This window comes from Ochotona curzoniae, unplaced genomic scaffold, assembly GCF_017591425.1.
Source record: "Ochotona curzoniae isolate NIBS_2020 unplaced genomic scaffold, NIBS_Ocur_1.0 contig_1, whole genome shotgun sequence".
In the NCBI taxonomy this organism is placed as follows: Eukaryota; Metazoa; Chordata; class Mammalia; order Lagomorpha; family Ochotonidae; genus Ochotona; species Ochotona curzoniae.
This window is the reverse complement of record NW_024464918.1, coordinates 4260990-4280025: the sequence shown is the minus strand read 5'-3', so window position 1 is coordinate 4280025 and position 19036 is coordinate 4260990. Positions and strand designations below refer to the sequence as shown.

Below are 19036 nucleotides of genomic sequence, written 5' to 3'. Positions count from 1 at the left end.
CTCCAGGGCAATGTCTTCTGCGTTCCTACTAAAATAAACCAGGCCTATGTAGTCACTCCGCTGATTTCAGAGGCTGGCGGACAGTGGAATGGAATGCATCAGTGTACCCACCCCTGTTGCCACCAGGACAGTGATGCTCATGTTTTGGGAGTTTTGACGTCTATATCTTAGGTAGGGACTCCTGTTTTATTAGAAGACCCCTAAAGTATCCAAAGACTGGGAGCTCACGTCCTCTTTCTGGTTGTTTTGCTCGTACTGCTTTTCAGGATCTCCCTCACGCTGTACACTGCTCAGCTCCCATCACATCACACGTCCTTGAGGATGCAGGCCATTGCTGCGGTTCAGTCCACACTCACTCTGTGCATAAATAACCCATTTGAACTTTAAGAACAACTTCGAGATGTGTAAGGCAGTTCAACCAGCATGCAAAGCCACAATGTGGCAGCGAGGGGAGAGAACGCTGGCCTATAAATATTTATTGTGCAAGGCGGAAATTAGATAAGGGCCATGACGGGCATATAAAATGATAACAGAGCTCAAGAGAAAAATAGAGATCAATTTCTAGGGCAAGGATTAGTGAAGCATTAATATGTGAATTGGATCTTGAAGGATGGGCAGGATGTTGAAAAGCAAAGATAGAGAGAGAGACCCAGGCAAGGGGGTCAGCACAGGCAAATGCAGGGAAGCCTGTCTGGGCCCTCCCAAGACACACATCCAAGACACGCAGGTTAAGCCACCACCCGCGGTGCTGCATCCCTTATGAGAACTGGCATGACCCCCTGCTACTCCAGTTCCCTGCTAATGTGTCTGGGAAGGCAAGGAGAAGCTGGCCCAAGTTCGTATGCCCCTTCCACCACCACCACCACCACCACCACCCTGGTTTTGTCCTGGCTTAGCCCTGCCTGTTGAGACCTTTGGGGGAATGAAACAAGAGACAGAAGATCTCACAGTCTCTTCCTCACTCAGAGATGCCTTTCAAATATATAAAGAAACCATATGGGCCCAATGCAATAGCCTAGCAGCTAAAATTCTTGCCTTGCATGCACTGGGATCCCATATGGGTGCCGGTTCACAGCCCAGTGGCACCACGTCCCATCCAGCTCCCTGCTTGTGACCTGGGAAAATAGTTGAGGATGGCCCAAAGCCTTGGGACCCTGCACCCACATGGGAGACCCAGAGGAGGCTCCCAGCTCCCAGCTTTGGAATGGCTCAGCACCAGCCATTGTGGCCACTTTGGGAGTGAATCATTGCATAGAAGATCTTCCTCTCTCTTTCTCCTCCTCCACTTTGTGTATCTGACTTCCCAATAAAACAAATAAATCTTTAAAAAATCACCTATATGATACAGTCATTGGTGGGTGGAGTAAGTGGGTGTGAGAGGAGCTGAGTCAGTCGTTCTGGGAAGGGTCTCCCACACTGTGGCGTGTTGGGGGGGGCTCAGTGGCAGCTCTTGGCCCTGAGGGCTCAGCACACTGAGGTGCACAGGCTGTTCAGCAGCCCCCAGCAGCCCCCAGGGGCTCCTCTTGCAAAACAAAAGCAATTGTGCCTCCTGGCAGCTCCAGGGCCTGAAGCCCACAAGGTGGTAAATCTGTCACAACAGAGCACCGCAGCCAGCAGAGGTGAAATTTCCCTTTTTCCTGTGCAAACACTTGGTTACACAGATTGGCATCCCAAGCAGGGACAGCAGGGCTGCTGTGACAACAGCCCTCGCCCACACAGCCGCTTGGTGTCGGCCATCATGGCCCACCTTCCCTTCCCACGGCAACCATAACGGAACTGAGGTTCACTCTCCACTGTGCAGAACAGCCATGCGACCAAGGGCCCGGGGCAGTCCTAGGTGCAGTCTTCTGCCCACGGGAGGGCTGGGCTGCCGGCAGCTCAGCAGAGGCTGCAAGACAGGCCGACAGAGCCCCAGGGACAAGGCTCACTTGCAGCTGGTAGGCTGGGGGCTGCCTCTGGGGGAGAGCATCAGTAGGGCAGCTTCCCGGTCCTGGGGTGGAGCTCCTGGTCCTGGGGCTGTTGCTGTGGGTGTGAGGAGCAGGTTTTTGGACAGTGACGCTCACTTTGTGTACAGCCTCCCCTCAACCTGCTCTCCGTGAATATTGGGCCTGTACCTGAGCACCCTGGGCACAGGCTCCAACATTCATTCCAGGGAAGACAGTGAGAAATGGTGACCAGCTAGCTGAGCTTGGAAGCCCTCAGTTGCTCCATCATGCACGCCCACCCGGACTACAGGCAGCCCCAGCCGAGGTATGCTCCCCAATCGACACTGAGTGCTACAAACACAGGAAGATGTGCACATAGGGAGACCAGAAAGGGAGAAGAGCTGACTACGGAGATGCACCTGCTGTGTGACATGACAAATCTGATAGCAGAATCTGATTTCTTTTTCCCTCTGTGGACAACTTCACAAAGTCCACATGGACACTAGTTGACATCAACAGGCTGTGCAGTCACAAGGACAACAAACGAGGAGAGGCCCTTCGGCCTAGCCATGGGGCAGGCAGTTAGCACACCCACACCCCCCGCCTTTGCGTCGCACTGCAGAGTCCAGGTTCCTGCTGAAGTACACCTGGAGGCAGCAGGGGACGGCTCCGTCGTAGGTCCCTGCCATCTGCACTGTGTTCCGCTCCCAGCTTCAACCCCAGCCAAGTGCAAGCTGCTATGGGCATCCATGGAACAAATCAGCGGATGGGAATACAGACGTTCTTGCTCACTCATTGTCTCTCAACTTTAAAAAGAAAATACTTTTATTTTTATTGGAAAGGCAAATTCACAGCAATAAGGAGATAGAAAGATCTTCTGTCTGCTGCCTCACTCTCTAAGTAGCTGCAATGGCTGGAACTGAACCAATCTGAAGCCAGGAATCAAGAGTTTCTTCCAGGTCTCCCACACAGGTGTAGGATCCCAAAACTATCTACTGCTTTCCCAGGTCACAAGCAAGGAGCTGGAAAGGAAGTGGAGCAGCTGGGCACCCATACGGGATTGTGGCACTTACAAGGTGAGGATTTAGCCACTGAGCCATTGTGTTGGGCCCACTTCTCAAACTGAAACAAAGAAAGCTGGGGGGCGGAGGGGAAGTGCTGACAGTGGTGCAGGAGAACAGGAGGAGGAAAGGTGTTGTACCAGGGCTCAGTGGGGCAGAGCAGGCTTCTGGGCCTGGCACCCAGCTCACTGCTGTTTCCTCTTCTGTAAAATGGGAACACGAAGGCTGTACTGCTTGCTGGCTGTTATGAGCATCCCACGGTTAACGTCCGCAAGTACCGGAACTGACCTGGTGCTCAGTACGTGCATCTCAGCTGTGTTTTCTGGGCTCGTACAGGCTGTTCTCCAGGGACAGGGGGCACTCATGAGGGCTCCTGGTGCTTCGAAGCCCTCGAATGCACATCCCACATCTAATCCGCCTCACCACAGGAGCAGGTGGCTGCTGCGAATGGGCTCATCCTACAAATACAGGTCTTAAAGAGAGGGTGCTAATGAGCAGTGAGGAGAACATTCAGAATCCAAGCTTCTCAATGAGAAATACCACCAGAATGAGAAGCATCCAGAACCTTCTGAAAGCTGGTTGTGGGCCCAACCCCTAATAAATAACAGTCTAGGTGACTTCAGGGTAGAATGACAATGATGGGGGGGGGATCCTGGGCAACCCCCACCTCCCCTCTCCCCAGCAATGCACACCTTAAGACTAAGGTCACCAGCCCCATGACACCCCTGGGTGTGCATGCCCCTCTCCTGGTTACCCTGATAACCATGCCCCCTCATCTGCTTTGTCTGCATGCAGCAAATCCCTTCTGAGCCCACCTAGCCCCTGCAGAGCCCGTTTTGATTCTGTGGATCCTGCCACCCGCGACCCGCCCCATCATTAGACTACCCCAAAGGATCAGCCCTGTAATTCTGTCAGTGAACATCTCATAAGACAGCTAGGGAAACGTCCAACCCAAACTACTAACAAGAACACTGCAAGTCACTGAACTCTGCACAACATACCTAACAATTTGCATATGGAAATCAAGTCTGCTGAAAATTAGTAACTAGGGTCTGAATACTTCAAATGATCATGGGAATTACTGAAAGTAAATGAACTTCACAGGACCAGAAAACAACACCCCAGCAAGCTGCCAAGGCTGCTTTCATCAGCAGGACATGCCTTATTTTTGAATAATGGCAACACTGGGATAAGAGGGGGTGAAGAGTGTGTCATTTTCATTTCAATGCAGGCATCCCAAATATGTTTCTCTAGGCATTGCCAGACTGTGACACTTCTGAAAGATCCGTGGCACCTGCCTTGGATGGGGCTGTAGGGCTCCACTTTCCTGAGCGCACTGTAAGAAATCACCACAGTGAGGGCACTGGAAGGGCCCTTGACTAAGACGGGGGAGCTGTGCAGGTGAGAGCAGAGCGAATGCACTGCACATCAGCGACAGCCGCAAGCAAGTTGGAAATGTCCTTGCCACATGCTGATGATTTCTTGGGGCCCGGCTCCACCTTTCATCCTCTCTCTGCGCAAGGGTGGCGGGATGCAGGGCTCCCTGGACCATGGCATGGCCTACTTCCCCCTCCACCTCTTGGGTTTCTTCCCCTGTGGGGATTGCCTGGGCCCCGAGAGCAGCAGGTGCCTGGCACAGAGCAGGTACCTGCTGATGGCTCCTTTCATCTTTCTGAACCACAGACCAAAGACAATCAAGGGTCAACTGGCACAGATACATGGCCAATTAATTTTGCAAAGCAATCTTCACAAAAACTTTTTTCAAAGAAAAGCCAAGAAAAGAATTAATTTAAAGAGTGATTTCTTGAGCTGCAAAGAATTCAATTCAAAAGCCAGTTAATTATCGGCTCCGTGTACATTTTTTTAAATTAACTATTTTTTTTTTTAAGCTCACTGCTTGGTCTCAATTAAGGTGGTGATATTTTAATTATCTTAATTGTTTCTGAACTTGTTTTTCAGCTCAGTGAGTTATTTTTTTAATTAGTTACATTAATTTTAGAAGTCAGAATCTAGCCTTTTTCTGTACTTGCGACCATTTCATAGGATAACTGGTGTCCGGGATGAGGAGGAAATCTGCAGCCGTGGAGCCTGGCCCCCTCTGAGGATGCGCAGAGAAGGCAAGGAGGGCCCCTCGGTCGCCTGGGAGGCGCCACAACCTTGTGTCTACCCCAGGAACACGCACAAAGCTTCCTTTTCATTCTGCTGATTCTGCATGAACAGGTTGGAGAGCAGCGCCTCTGCAGTGATCGAGGGCCGGGTGAAGCACCCAGTCGGCCTTCCAGGACTCAGGTCAGGCTTTTTTGAGAGACTGGCAGCTACAGAAAAGTAGATTTAAACCAGCCAGCAGGGGCAGATGTGCCACAATGATGCCGGCATCCCACATGTGTGCTAGTTTGAGTCCTGGCTGCTCTACCTCTAGATGCTAACACATCTAGAAAGCAGAAAAGGACCCTGTACCCACGTGGCCGACCCAGATAAAATTCCAGGCTCTGGTCTCAATCTGACCAGTCCCAGCCATCCTGCTTATGAGGGGAGTGAACCAGCAGATGGAAGATTATTCTCCTGCCCTTTTTAAATATATTTATTGGGTTTTCCACATGGTTAACACTCCAAGAACAACAAATGTTAAGTAGGAAAAATAATAATCACAAAGAATGGAAGAACCCTAAGCAAACAAAGAATCTAACTCTGTTCCTCTGCTTTTTAAATGAATATTTATTTAAAAAATTTTAAAAACAGGTAATAGAATATTTGGAGTCAAAGCAAAAATGTTTCTAGGGGGATGAGAGACAGTGGCAAGTTTGGGGAGCTGCAGTGCTCTGTCAGGCTTGCAGGGATGGAAGGCAGGGATGAGGAGGGTCGCTGAGCTTGGAAACCACAGTGACTCTGAGGAGTCATAGTCACCACATTCCATGACAACCTGCTGGAACCTGCTGGCTTTGAGAGTGCCCTTCCATCCCAAGGCTGAAACAGAGGGGCAAAGAGAAGGAATCCCACGAATGCATTCTTTGTGGACAATGACACACCACACGTGAGCGAGCATCTGGCACAGCAGCTGGAACACCACTAGTAGCACCTGCATCCTATGTAGGGCCATCCAGCTTTGAGTCTCAGCTCTGATTCTGCTTTCCACTTCCTACTATGTCCCACTGTGGGAGGCGGTGGGTGATAGCTCGAGTACTCAGATCTCTGTCACCCACAAAGGGGAACCCCAACTGGGGTCTAGGTTCCTGGCTTCTGCCTGGGTCTGGGGTCCAGGTTCCTGGCTTCTGCCTGGGTCTGGGGTCCAGGTTCCTGCTTCTGCCTGGATTAGTCTCAGCTGCTGTGAGTATTTACACAGTAACCAGTAGATGGAAGCTCTGTTTTGGGGTCTCTGTGCTTCAAATAAAATAAATAAATGACACTCTGATTTAAGAGCAGACATGCTGCATAATCTCATTGTTCCAACAACAGGAGACTTAAGAGTTGGAGGTCTCAGCAGTTCCTGTCTGTTGTACCCTGTCCCCTTCTCTGGCTCCCTCCTCCTGGAGACACTGAAGCATACATGACTCTGAGACCAGTAAGCAAAAGACTTCTGTTAAAACAGCTTGTGAACTTGCGATCTAAGTCTGGTAGCTTCCAGGAGCCTCTTTAGACAAAAGATCACCCAGTTTGCAGAAAGTCTACAAATCGATGACGGCATTCTGTCTCCTGCTTTGAGATCAGCCTCTGACTGAGTCACGCGCAGTCAAGGTTAGTTCCAACAGCAGACACTCCCAGTGAGTCATTAGGAGTGACTGGATGGATGATTGACAAAGAACTGACTCCAAATGGCAAAAACCTCACCAAGCTCAGATCCTGGACATTTATTACTGCTTGTCTGTCCCCATGGCAACCTGTGCATGCATCCTACCACCCCTTTCTCCAGAGGGGCTTGTTTACGGGGAGCTGACAACAGAGCCTCCCAGAATACAAAGCAGGGAATCCTGCTCATAGGCCTTGCTCAAACTGGAGAAGAAAGGCAGCTTGGAAAGCTTCCCTCACCATGTCCGGCTTTCCTGTTCAAGGGGCTGGTGGTGTCTAGTGGTCGTCATCCAGGCATGGCAGCCGGCTGAGTGGCAGCAAAGGCTGACCTGTGCACCCAGTGACTGTAATGGCAGGGAGAGGCATGGCACAAAGAGAGGGCACAGGGCACGGCTGAGCAATGATACCATCCTGTGAACACACCATTCCTACTCCTTTAAACCGAGGGCCTAGGGACTCCACTCTGTGTCAAAACTAAATCACGTTCTTTTCTTTCATTTTTAAAAAAATATTTGGCATTGTGCTTGGATGCCCACATCCCATATTGCAGTGCCTAGATCAATTCTTGGCACTCTGCTTGCAGTCCAGCTTCCTGCTCATGGGGCACACTGATGGTTCCAATGACTAGATTCCTGGCACTCACATGGCATACCAGGATGGAGTTCTAGGTACCTGACTTCAGCCTGGCCCGGCCTGGGCTATTTTAAAGCATTTGGGAGACAAGTCAGCAGATGGAAGGCCTCTGTTTTGTTGTTGTTGTTTGTTTGTTTAAGATTTATTTATGCATTTGAATGGCAGAGATACAGTAACCAAGGGAGAGACAGAGGCAGAGAAAGACACATCTTGTACCTGCTGGTTTACTCTCCAACTGGCCACAATAGCCACAACTGGGCCAGGTGGAAGCCAGGAGCTTGATCTGGGTCCCCCAGATGTGTGCAGGAGCCTGGACACTTGGGCCGATCTCCACTGCTTTCCCAGCGGCATTGTCAGGGAGCATGCATTGGAAGTGGAGCAGCGTAGACTCAAACTGGTGTCCACATGGGATGTCAGTATGGTAGGCAGTAGCTGAACCCACATGCCACAGTGCTGGCCCCCATGGTCTCCATGGTCTCATTCTGGTGTTCTTTCTCTCTTTTCCTCTCCTCCTCTCATTTTCAAATAAAATGAGAGTAAAAACCTTAAAATAAATAACCTTTATAAAGCAAAAAGAATATCCCTTGACCAGTAAGCCCACATATGAGGCAAGAATACCCATGGGAATGGACTATGATGGGGAAGACCACAAACAACCTGTTGCCCATCTGTACTAGCTTGGCCAAACTGCCAAGATGAAGTATCACAGGCCAGCAACTTGGACAACAGGTTTTCTGAGTACTGGAGGCTGACAGACCAAAGTTCAGGGTGCTAGGATGCTTAGTTCCTGGCTTGCAGGTGCCCCTCTTTTCAGGTCTTCCCAGGTCCCTACTCTGTCCATGCCATTCTTAAAAGCTCATTCACCTTTTATTACTTCCTTTGAGGCACAATGTCCAAATACAACCCAGGATGCTGGGTCTTTAGCACATGCAGGGTGGCAAGCATTCAACTCCTAACCTTTCAGTTGATCTACTATTCCTTTCATTGCCAGATGTCAGTTTGTGAAATATCTTACAGCATTTTAGATAAATGAATATACACATGCACACACAACATAAGTTATATTACAATAATTTAGTAACAGAGCAAGTTGAAGATGAGAAAGCAAATTTGAAAGGGAAAAGTAACTTTCAAGTCCCCTAGAGCATCAGTGGCAAAGCCAGATGTGCACATCCCAGGAGTCCCCTCTCCCCTCCCTGAGCTGCTTCCCTCACAAAGAAACCTCCCTCCCAATCCAGTCCTGATCTGCCTGCTGAAGCGCGGGGACCCTCTGCAGCTCCTGACTGATGGCCCTCTGCCTCCTGGGGCTGCTGCTGCCATGATCTGTGAACAAATGTGGGTCCCCCTAGGATGCCAGGGCAGCCCAGCTGCTCCCTGGGGCTGGCTGGTCTGGAAATGCCACTTGTTAAAGGCGTAGTCACCTCCTGCTTCCTAAACCATTTGGTCTATAGAACAGAGACAAGACCCAACTGTGGCTGAGGACCTCAGACGAGTCCAGGGTACTCACCTCTCCTAGGAAGGTATTAAGGACTACCTACAAATGGCTAGGCCAAGTACATCCAAAAGCAAGGCATCTCGAGCAGCCCTGGGGAATCCATCAAGGTAACTTGACACACCCTGGTCATCAGACCAAGAGGGATCCGGAGAGCTCTGCTACACTAGCTGTGGAAATGCATTTTAAGAGACCTATAGCCCCAGGATGCCACCAGCCTCCCTTCTCATTGTCACCCCAATACTGTAGGTCCTTGGTCCTCTGCTCTGGGACAGTGCAGACCAGGAGTCTCACTTCCATGAGTTACTGAGGTGGGTGGTGAGCAGAGAGAAACTGACAGCAGGGAAGGGAGTGGCTAAGTAGAAAGGAAGGAAAGGGAGCTTTTCCATTCAACACCCTGTCGTCTAACTGAGGGGCAGTCAGCACAGTGTTGCCGGCAGCTACAGAATAATGGGCCACTGCACATTCTGACCTGATGAGGACACTGAAAGGAGAGCAGCTGGGAACAGACACACAGATGTCAGGGAACCCGGGCTCCAGTCTTGGTCAGTCTCTACCAAAGCAGCTGCTCAGAGGCACCAGATCCTAAAGGAAAACGGCTTAGAACACATCCCTTTGTCCATCATTCCTAAGAGCCCACAGAGAGCTGCTTAACGCTAAAGAAACCACTGCACTGTAAGAAGTCATAGCCAGGTTGTCTGGCATTCAGAGAAACTTGAATTACTTTCACAGTGAATGCAAAGTCAGTTTCTTTGAAAGGCAAAATCACTGCTCAGTGAGCTTAACCGTCCACCTGAACAAACAGCAAGAAGGGCAGCTGTAGTCCAAGGAAAGCCAACGCCAGCAGTGTCTGCATCCCATTTAGGTGCTGGTTAAAGTGCTGGATGCTCCATTTCTGATCCAGCTCCCTGCTAATAGCCTGGGAGAAGCAGCGGAGGATGGCCCAAGCTCTTGGGCTGCTGCACCCACAGGCAAGACTCAAACAAAGCTTTTGACTGCCGAGTTCAGCCTGGCCCACACTCCGTCACTGCAGTCGTCTGGGAGTGAAGCGGCATCTCTTTCTCTCTAACTCTGCCTTTTAAATAAATTAATATATCTTTCCAAAACCATAAAATACAATAGCAGGGAGCAGGTGAGTCAGGTTCTTTCGGAGAGTAGCACCAGAAACACACAATCATGTAGACAGCGTTGCTTAAAGCCAGGTGGAGCTGGACAATAGCCACGGGGGCCACTGCGCATGACCTCACCTCTAAGTAGAGGGCAGGGCACCATCTACAAGCAAGTCTCATTCATCAAAATGGCCTGAATCTATTAAAACATTACAACAATTCTTTTTCATTGCAATTGATATAAATTATTCATAAGACATTATTCATAAGACATTTATGAACAATTGGAAAAATAATTACTCAAAATACAAAAGAACCAACTCTATAATCTATGACAGTAGTAGGGCACAAAAAAAAGCAAGATAAAAATCAAATATTGACATAAAAAAGGAAATACTTTAAAGATCACTACGGCCCAGAAAATCTGTCTCTGTCTCCAGTACCTGTATTTCACTTTACGGCAATCAAAATTCCTATGAAACATGCAACTTTTCCATTCTTCTCATTCCAATTATTTCATCATTATTCAGCCACCATTGCTTGTTGGTCACATGAAGACGGGAAAACTCAGAAAAAAGCACAAATGTCCCTCAAATTTCCTATTGACAACCAAAGGGTTGAATAAAAGAGCCGTGGGCTTGGGAGAAGTATGGCTGAGCCATTTCTTGGCTGTGCAACATCTTAGTGGGTTTCTCCAAACTTCAGAATTCAGTTGGAGGCCAATAGATCAAGCTGACTGGACCACAGAGGTTCTGATAGGACACACGTGAGTTGCTTAGCACAGGGCCTGGCCACAGGGTATGCTCCCATATTATCATCCTTGTCACTCTTACTGGTTTTTCTTTTTTTTTAGATTTGCACCTCACATACAGAGAGTAGATGTCCACCAAGGGCAAAGGACTCTGCACATGTCAGAGATCCAAGGTCCTAGAGCCATGAATATACTCAGGCTTTCCAACTTCAAGTTGACAGACTCATTTGTACAAGAGAGATTGGCACTTCTTTTGGAACAGCAAGCTAAGGACCACTCTGCCCATAAAAGCTCTGCTGCCTAATGAGTCCCAAACCACTCGCTGGTCAAGCCTCTCTAGTATAGCCTGCATCCACCTCAATCCCGTGCACTGCAATCAAACACCACAGCCATGAACACAAATCTCCACTGTTACATTTCACATTCTTGGTTTTATTTTTGGGAGAAGGTCTTCAGGCTTTAAAAGTCTGTATGCTGGACAGCCATGGACTTGAAAAGGTAGGGGAGCCAAAGAGCCCACATTTAAGCATCCCTGGTTAAAGGCTACGAAGAAAGAAGTCTAGGGATGGACAAAGAGACTGTTGTGGATCCAAGCAAGAGCTTGCTCTCAGCACCGCTGGTAATATGGAATATAGCAGGGTCCAGTGGGGCAGGCATGGTTCAGCAAGGCATGTTAGGTATGTGTGGTTAGAGCTCTCTGAGACAAAGCAACTGGCCACCCATCTAATATCTGCCCCCTTGTGACATGGAGATCTGCAGACACAGGTGATAATTGAACCCAGAATGATGAAATCTGCAGGGAAACCGTGACCTCCATCAGACAGGGTGTGCAAATGACCTCTCAGAGCCGGGGATGCGACCTTCACTTCTAAATCAGATATTCTGCGCAGCAGAGTCTCAGAGTAAAGCTTGAATGAGACAACATGAGTCTGATTCACTAGAAGCCTTCCTGACCAGTCTATAACTAGCTGAAGAAACTCAAACAGGCTCTTTTGCACAAGATGTGTCTACCTGGCCTGTCCCATTCCCTTTTTTCTCTTCTTTTCCCAAGTCTACTATAATCCTTTCTTTTCAGATGGTAGGGAAACCCAGGAAGCATGCAAATGTGCAGTATTTATTTTCCTACAATTGTAGCCATTTTAGAGCTACATTTTATATTAGGGCAATCACTTATCTGCTATGGAACAGAACACAAAATTCAAATAAACATGTATAGATGAGACATCAAGCATGTATTGTTGGGCCCGGAGTAGTAGTCTAGTGGCTAAATTCTCATCTTGCATGTGCCAAGATTCCATATGGGCACAGGTTTGTGTCCCAGCTGCTCCATTTCCCATCCAGTTCCCTGCTTGTGGCAATGGGAAGGCAGTAGAGGATGGTCTGAAGTCTTGGGACAGGACACCTGCGTAAGAGACCTGGAGGAGGCTCCTGGTTCCAGGGCTTTGGACTGGCTCAGCTCCATCCACTGTGGTCATTGAGGGAGTGAGCCAGTGGATGAAGATCTCTGTATCTCCTTCTCTCTATAGATCTGCCTTTCCAATAAAATAAATCTTACAAAAAAGAATCAATTGTTGCAAAGCTGGACTCTGCCTCCCTAAACTTCAATACAAGTATTTGCTGCTACTTTCCCTGAGGGGCTCTTGGGAAGAAAAGTTGGATAAGTGTTTCAAGTGTTTATCAAGTTTAAAGGGTCCTAGAATGAACTGAAGTGCTCTCCAGGGTACTGATATCTATGATAGAAAATCAATACCAGCAAAAGTACATACAAAGAACCTTCAGAGCAAATTGTTCGTTCTTGTGGGACCAAACCAGCTCTTGCTAAAGCTGACTAATCCAAAATGCACCCTCTGGCCCCCTGGACCAGACTTCCACACCAGTCCTTCCCAAGGATATCAGTCCCACTGGTCAACAGGCTCACGGCTCTTCAAAGAACTGACCTTGCATGATTCAATGATTTTTGAGAGTTTTCTCTATGCCAAGCATTAGATGAGGTGCGTGGGTGAGTTTCAAGCATTTATGGCTCCCAGGTATGAATATAAAAATTAAAGCTGTTATTGCTTTCAAGGCTCCCACTGTTAATTTTTCAGAAACACTTGGATGTGGATTTATAAATGGGTAACTGGAGACTATTCATTGCTGAGCCCTTTCTTTCTCCAACTAAGGCAGATCCATTTCTGCTTCTGTGGGATGGTTCCAAGGCTATTAAATTCTATTCCTTAACTGATAACATTGAAGTAATCATGGCAAAGTTGGTGGTGAATGGAGCTGAGTTTTCCTGGGGGCAACTTCTAGGCTATTAGAAACCATCTCAGGCTGAGAGACTGCACGAGGTAGGAACCATATAACTTAAATTTCATATATTCTTGTTGTTTGACTGTTCTTTTGTGCCTCGTGCTATTCAATCTGGGTTAAAATATGCCACCATATGCATCCAAATAAACTAAGCAATTCATACTCAAAGCCTTGCCCACAATGATCCCTGCTCTGCCTGTTTCTCCACAAATGTGCCACTCAATGGCCAATTACCACTGCATCTGGAAGACAGATGCAATAATAAATAATGGGCATGTACCCATGGGGTTTCCTAAGACTAGCATGGAACAAATACAAGGAATACAATTTTCTTTTCCTGTTCTGTAGCAATAAATAATAAACATGGAGTGGGTATAACAGAGCAGAGAGAAAAATTGTCTTTGGGTACTATCACGGCTGCAAAGGAGGCAAGCAGATATTCTTGTTTAAGAACTAGAAGTGTTATTAACCAAGAGACAGAGACAGCGAAAGAGACACTCACTCACTCATCACTCTTTCTATAGCCTGACCCAAAACTCCCTTCCAGAACTGAGTTCCCATTCTCTGCCCATATTTGCCTCCTTGTCCATACTTACCTAGACTTCAGTCACACTGGAAAACTCACAAACCCTCTAACAGTTGGAATGCTTTCAGGCCTTCTGGGTTTACACTGCACCATCCAATGCAAAAACACATTCCAATTTGACAAACACTCAATGGAGCCAACATTTTCTCAACTTGACAGATGAGAAAACAGAACTAGAAATTGCCAATGACTGTACAGTTAAGTGGTCAATCTGGGATGTGACTCCAAGTCTGCCTAAATCCAGAAGCATCCTCCCTCCAGAGACCAGCAACAGCATCTGTCCTCTCCACCAAAATCAGCTTCTCACCCAAAGCACTGCCTGCGATGTCATGGGGGCTGAGGGCTGTGAAGACCAGGCTCCCAGGCTGCAGCACTCCTCCAGCCTGATCTCTGAAGCCAGGGACCAAGCCTTGCTCCCCATTTCTGAATCCAAAGTTCCTGACATGTGTCTCCTCCAAAGGACTTGCTCTGTTAGTAAAGGGGCTACTTTATTCCATCCAGTCTCCATTCATGAAGCTATATAAGCCAAGTGCTATTACAAACACTAGGTATTCAGAGAATAACTGAGATAAAGACCTTGCTTTCAAGGAATTTACAATCTGTTAAGGAGACGATGAGATGGCAAAGAAGAGCGAGAAGAGAGTAGGGCTGAAGAAAGGGGTGAAGAAGAGACAATGGTAAGATTGAAGCAGCTACTTCAAAAGAGCAATGCAAGAGAGAGTTTCCCTGTTGCTACTTTGGATGAAGTCATCAGGGAACACCTCTCTGAGGTGGTGGCATAGAAACCACAAGGATATGGTCATTTCAATAGATGCAGAGGGCTCAGTGTGATGGCACAGTGGTTAAAGTCCTCATCTTGCACACCCGAGATTCCATATGGGTGCCGGTTCTAATCCCGGCAGCTCCACTTCCCATCCAGCTCCCTGCTTGTGGCCTGGGCAAGCAGCCCAAGGACAGCCCAAAGCCTTAGGACTCTGCACCCGCATGGCAGACCTGGAAGACCTCCTGGCTCCTGGCTTTGGATTGGCCCAGCTCCAGCCATTGTGGTCACTTGGAGAGTGAGCCATCAGATGGAAGATCTTCCTCTTTGTCTCTCCTCCTCTCTGTATATCCGCCTTTCAATAAAAACAAATAAATCTTTAAAAAAATAGATGCAGAGAAAGCATTTGATGAAATCCAATACCACTTCATGCTAAAAACTCTACACAGGACAGACATGGAAAGAACATTCTACAACACAATAAAAACAATATATGAAAAACACAATGCCAGCATCCTACTAAATGGAAAAAGACTGGAAGCTTCTCCAGTAAGATCTGGAACAAGACAAGGATGTCTACTTTCTCTACTGTTATTCAACATAGTCTTGGAAGTCCTCGCTAGAGCTATTAGGCAAAAAGAAGAAATTAATTTGAATTGGAAAGGTTGAATTAAAATTATCCCTGTCACAAATGACATCACACATAGGAGAACCAAAGAACGCAATCCATATACTATTGGAATTCATACCAGAATAAGGCAGGGTAGCAGGATACAAAATTAATAAATATAAATTGATGGCCCAAGTATACACAAATAACTCCATGGCTGAGACAGAACTTGTAAGTACAGGATCATTTAAATTGGCAGAGAGGCATATTAAAGACCTTGGAATAAGCCTAATGAAAGACACGAAATACCTCTATGATGAAAAGCACAAGACATTAAAAAAAAAAAAAGAAAGAAACAGAACATCATGTTTCTGGATTGGCAGTATCAACATCATAAATTGTCCATAATACTGAAAGTAATACAGATTCAAATGTATCCCAATCAAAGTGCTAACAATATTCTTCTCATAAATAGAAAAAAGATCACAGAAAAATCCGGTGAAAGCACAAGAGACCATGAACAGTCAAAGCTCTCCTGGAAAGTACAAGTAAAACCAGAGGAATCACAAACCTAGACCTGAAAACATGCTACAAGGCAGTGGTCATCCATACAGTCTGGTACAGGTACAGAATCAAAGATAAATGAAACAGGAAGAATAGAAAGGAAGAAGTAAGTCCCAACAGCCACAGCCAAGTAAACTTTGACAAGAGAACTGAAAATAAGCCAAGTCTCTGCAACAAATGCTGTCGGGACAGCTGGATGTCAGCCTGGAGAAATAAGAAGCAAGACTCCCGCCTCTCGCCTTACACAAAAAGCACAGGCAATCAGAGACAAAACAGAGGGGACTACATCAAACTAGGAAGAAGCTTCTGTACAGCAAAGGAAAGAATTGATCCACAAACTGAAGAAGGAACCAATAGAATGGGAGAAAATCTTTCCTACAATATTTAGGATTTACACAGAGCTTCAGAAACTCAACAACAACAAACCAACCAACCCTGTGGAGAAATAGGCAAAAGACACGAACTGACATTTTTCAAAAGAACAAATTCAAATGGCTACTAGATATATAAAAAAGCTCAGGCTTTCTAGCTGTCAGGGAAATACAAATAAATATCACATTGAGATTCCACCTGACTACAGCTGAGAGTAGCCTATGCTTGGAACTCAACTGACAACCTCCTGGCGTGGATGTGAGGAGAACGTATACTACTTACTTCACTGTTGGTGGGCTAACGGGCTATGGAAGTCTGTATGGGGAGTGCTAAGAGAACTGAAAATGAATCTACACTGTATGACCCAGCTATTCTACTGGGAATATATCCAAAGGAAATAAAATCTGCATATTAGAAGGTTACCTATATTTCTGTATTTACAGCAGCACAATCTACAATAGTGAAGACAAGAGAACAACCTGATGCCCGTTGAAAGAGGAATGGATAAATAAACTGTGATACATCTACTCTATAGAATTCTACTCAACCATAAAGAATGAAATTCTACCATTTGCAACAAAATAATTTCAACTGGAGACCCTTATGCTCAGTGAAAAGCCAATCCCAAACGGACAAACATTTGTTCTCTCCGAGGCAACCTCCATGCAAAAATGAAATGAAGATACACTGTGGCACGCACCTCTACTCCTGAACAAAAGCTGTACTCCCAATGAAACTGTTAATGATATTTCAACACCAGGAAGCTGGACTTTCTATCGCTGTCTATACCCACAATGTCAAGATACACTTAAACAGCAGAATGATGGACTTCTGACTGTTGCTGGAGGACTACACTACTGCAATAATATCACAGAAAACACTGGGGGAGACTGGAGGAGGGTGGGAGAGGAAACCCTTGAGCCTATGAAATTGTATCATAAAAGATATAAATTTTTTAAAAAATGGAGCCAGTCCTTTGAAGATAGAGGAAGACTCCAGAAGAAGAACAGCAATTAGCCAAGATGGAAAATAACCCTCAAGCTTTGGATAAAGGAAGTCTCAATATACCTTGTGAATTTCTGACCGGTTTTCAGATGTGCATCCTTAGAGCAACAGGGCACCCGGTACTGAAGCAACAAGTTGAAGTTTAACTTCACTGCATCAGCAACATCATGTGCCAGGCTTGAACTCAACTTTACGATCCCCAGTGTACGCAGACAGACAGACCCAGGCTCTGCTTCAACAAGGGGGATTTGAGCAGCTGTTGCCAGAGCCAAAGGTAAGCAAACAGAAACAGATCTCCAAGCTTCTGGGACAGTTTCTGCTCACAGAAGCAAGCCATCCATGTGTGTCCTATCAAGGATGTGAAAAGGCCAAAGTAAAATGACCTTGGGCCTGAGAGTGATGGATTCCACCCCTGCTCTCAGCTCCTTGGGTGCTGTGTGACCATGCGCTGGCTATGCAGCTTCTTTTCCTGCCAGCTACCTTACTGGGTGGTTAGAGGGACTGGATAAAACAACAGATTCAGTACTTCACTCTGATCTTAGCAGGTCCTAAATGTTAGTCCCAACTCCTCAGTTGTAACAATCCAAATGGGGCCATTTTCCTTCTCCAGGTCTTCCTTAAACTGAAGCTGAACCCACACTGGAAACCATCTTGCCTCTGATCTCCACTTGCTGGGAGGCTTCCCATGAGCTGCCTCCACTGCCAGACTGACCCTGCTTTCCACACCAGCCCCCTTGCTCTGCTGAGTCCTCCTCTCGGTGGCCTATGCTCCACGCTCACAACTCTGTGTCAGAAACCTGGGCAGTCCCCAGAACTTGTATCACTGTCACCAGGTTGCCAGTGCCGAGAGAGGCGAAGACATGGTTTTACATCCGCCGCTTGACATGATCAAGTGCAAGACTGGGATTTGGCACTAGGGAAATAGAAGGACCAAGGTCAAAGGCTAAGAAAAAAGTGAAATAAGGAAGATGCCGTTTTTTTTCTTCAAATACTCTCTCTGCATGTATATGTGTGACTCAGATTCTGGCAGCAGAGCTGGGACTACAGCTGCCATGGGGCCTTTTGTGGTCCTGAAAGAGCTAATGAGAGGATGAGTTTCTGTGTAATCCAAACAGTATCCATTTCATGCCCAAATGTGTTTTAAATGGGCAGCGAATCTCCCTGGGGTGTTCCTTTGTCAGGCAAACAAAACCCCAGCCTGGTCTCTCTGTGAACCCTGTCTAATCAACAAGGGCAGAAGGCCTGGAAGCCAATTCAAAGTCTGTGTCACACAGGCAGGCTTGCTGGGCCACTGGGCTTTCAACCTAGCAAGCTTTCCTCCTAGAAGCCAAGTTAGACATCCAGAATTGTCAACTCAGACTAATGAATCACACCACTGAGTTCTAATTAATTTCTAAATAGCAAGTTGACAACTTTGCAAACTGAGTTCATGACCGCTCCGGGGAGTAGTGTGAATGGTTGCATTAGGGCAAAGCTTCACAATGGCATCTGATAGGATGGAAAGGGCCACTAACCGTGACGTCAGGACTCTCGGAGTGCTGCCACGGCTCCCCAGGCACCAAGGAGAACACAGGTACCGCCAAGGATGGCTGCAGAAGTGACGCTCGATGCTGGGCATGCTGGACGTGAGCAGGCGCATGCAGATGCCTCTCCTCAATGGAAGCTGGCATGTGCATCTTCCAGGGCCTAACGCCTTATGAGAATTTGGTGCTACAGAAGCGCCCCTTCGGATTCAAAGGAAAACCCTATAGGAAAACTGGATGTACTAAGCAGTAGGGAAGTTAATGCCTCATTTCTTTGTCAAGTACAGACTTTACCACGCATCACCTGGAAGGCTGAATTAGAAAGGGCCAATCTCCTGAGACATTTGAAGGAAACAAGAGTAAGTATTTGACAGTTACCTGGCATGTATGAGCTCATAGAATCCTTAGGGCAGCCCTACGAGGCAGGTGTTACCTCCACAAAGTTTCACAGTCAAGTTGACACAGACACTTGCTCAGAGAGGATACTGAACTTGCTCATGGGTTAGAGCACAAAGAGACAGGATAAAAATTCAACCACATGGGGATCCAGAGCTGCTGTGCCCAGAGGTC

General features: G+C 47.2%; 1 protein-coding gene across 3 annotated transcripts in view; it reads right to left on the bottom strand.

Moving 5' to 3' along the window:
• The window catches only part of SPOCK1 (SPARC (osteonectin), cwcv and kazal like domains proteoglycan 1), a 400415-nt gene that overhangs the window by 129901 nt on the left and 251478 nt on the right, over positions 1-19036 (bottom strand). The gene's annotated exons all lie outside the window — the stretch shown is intronic.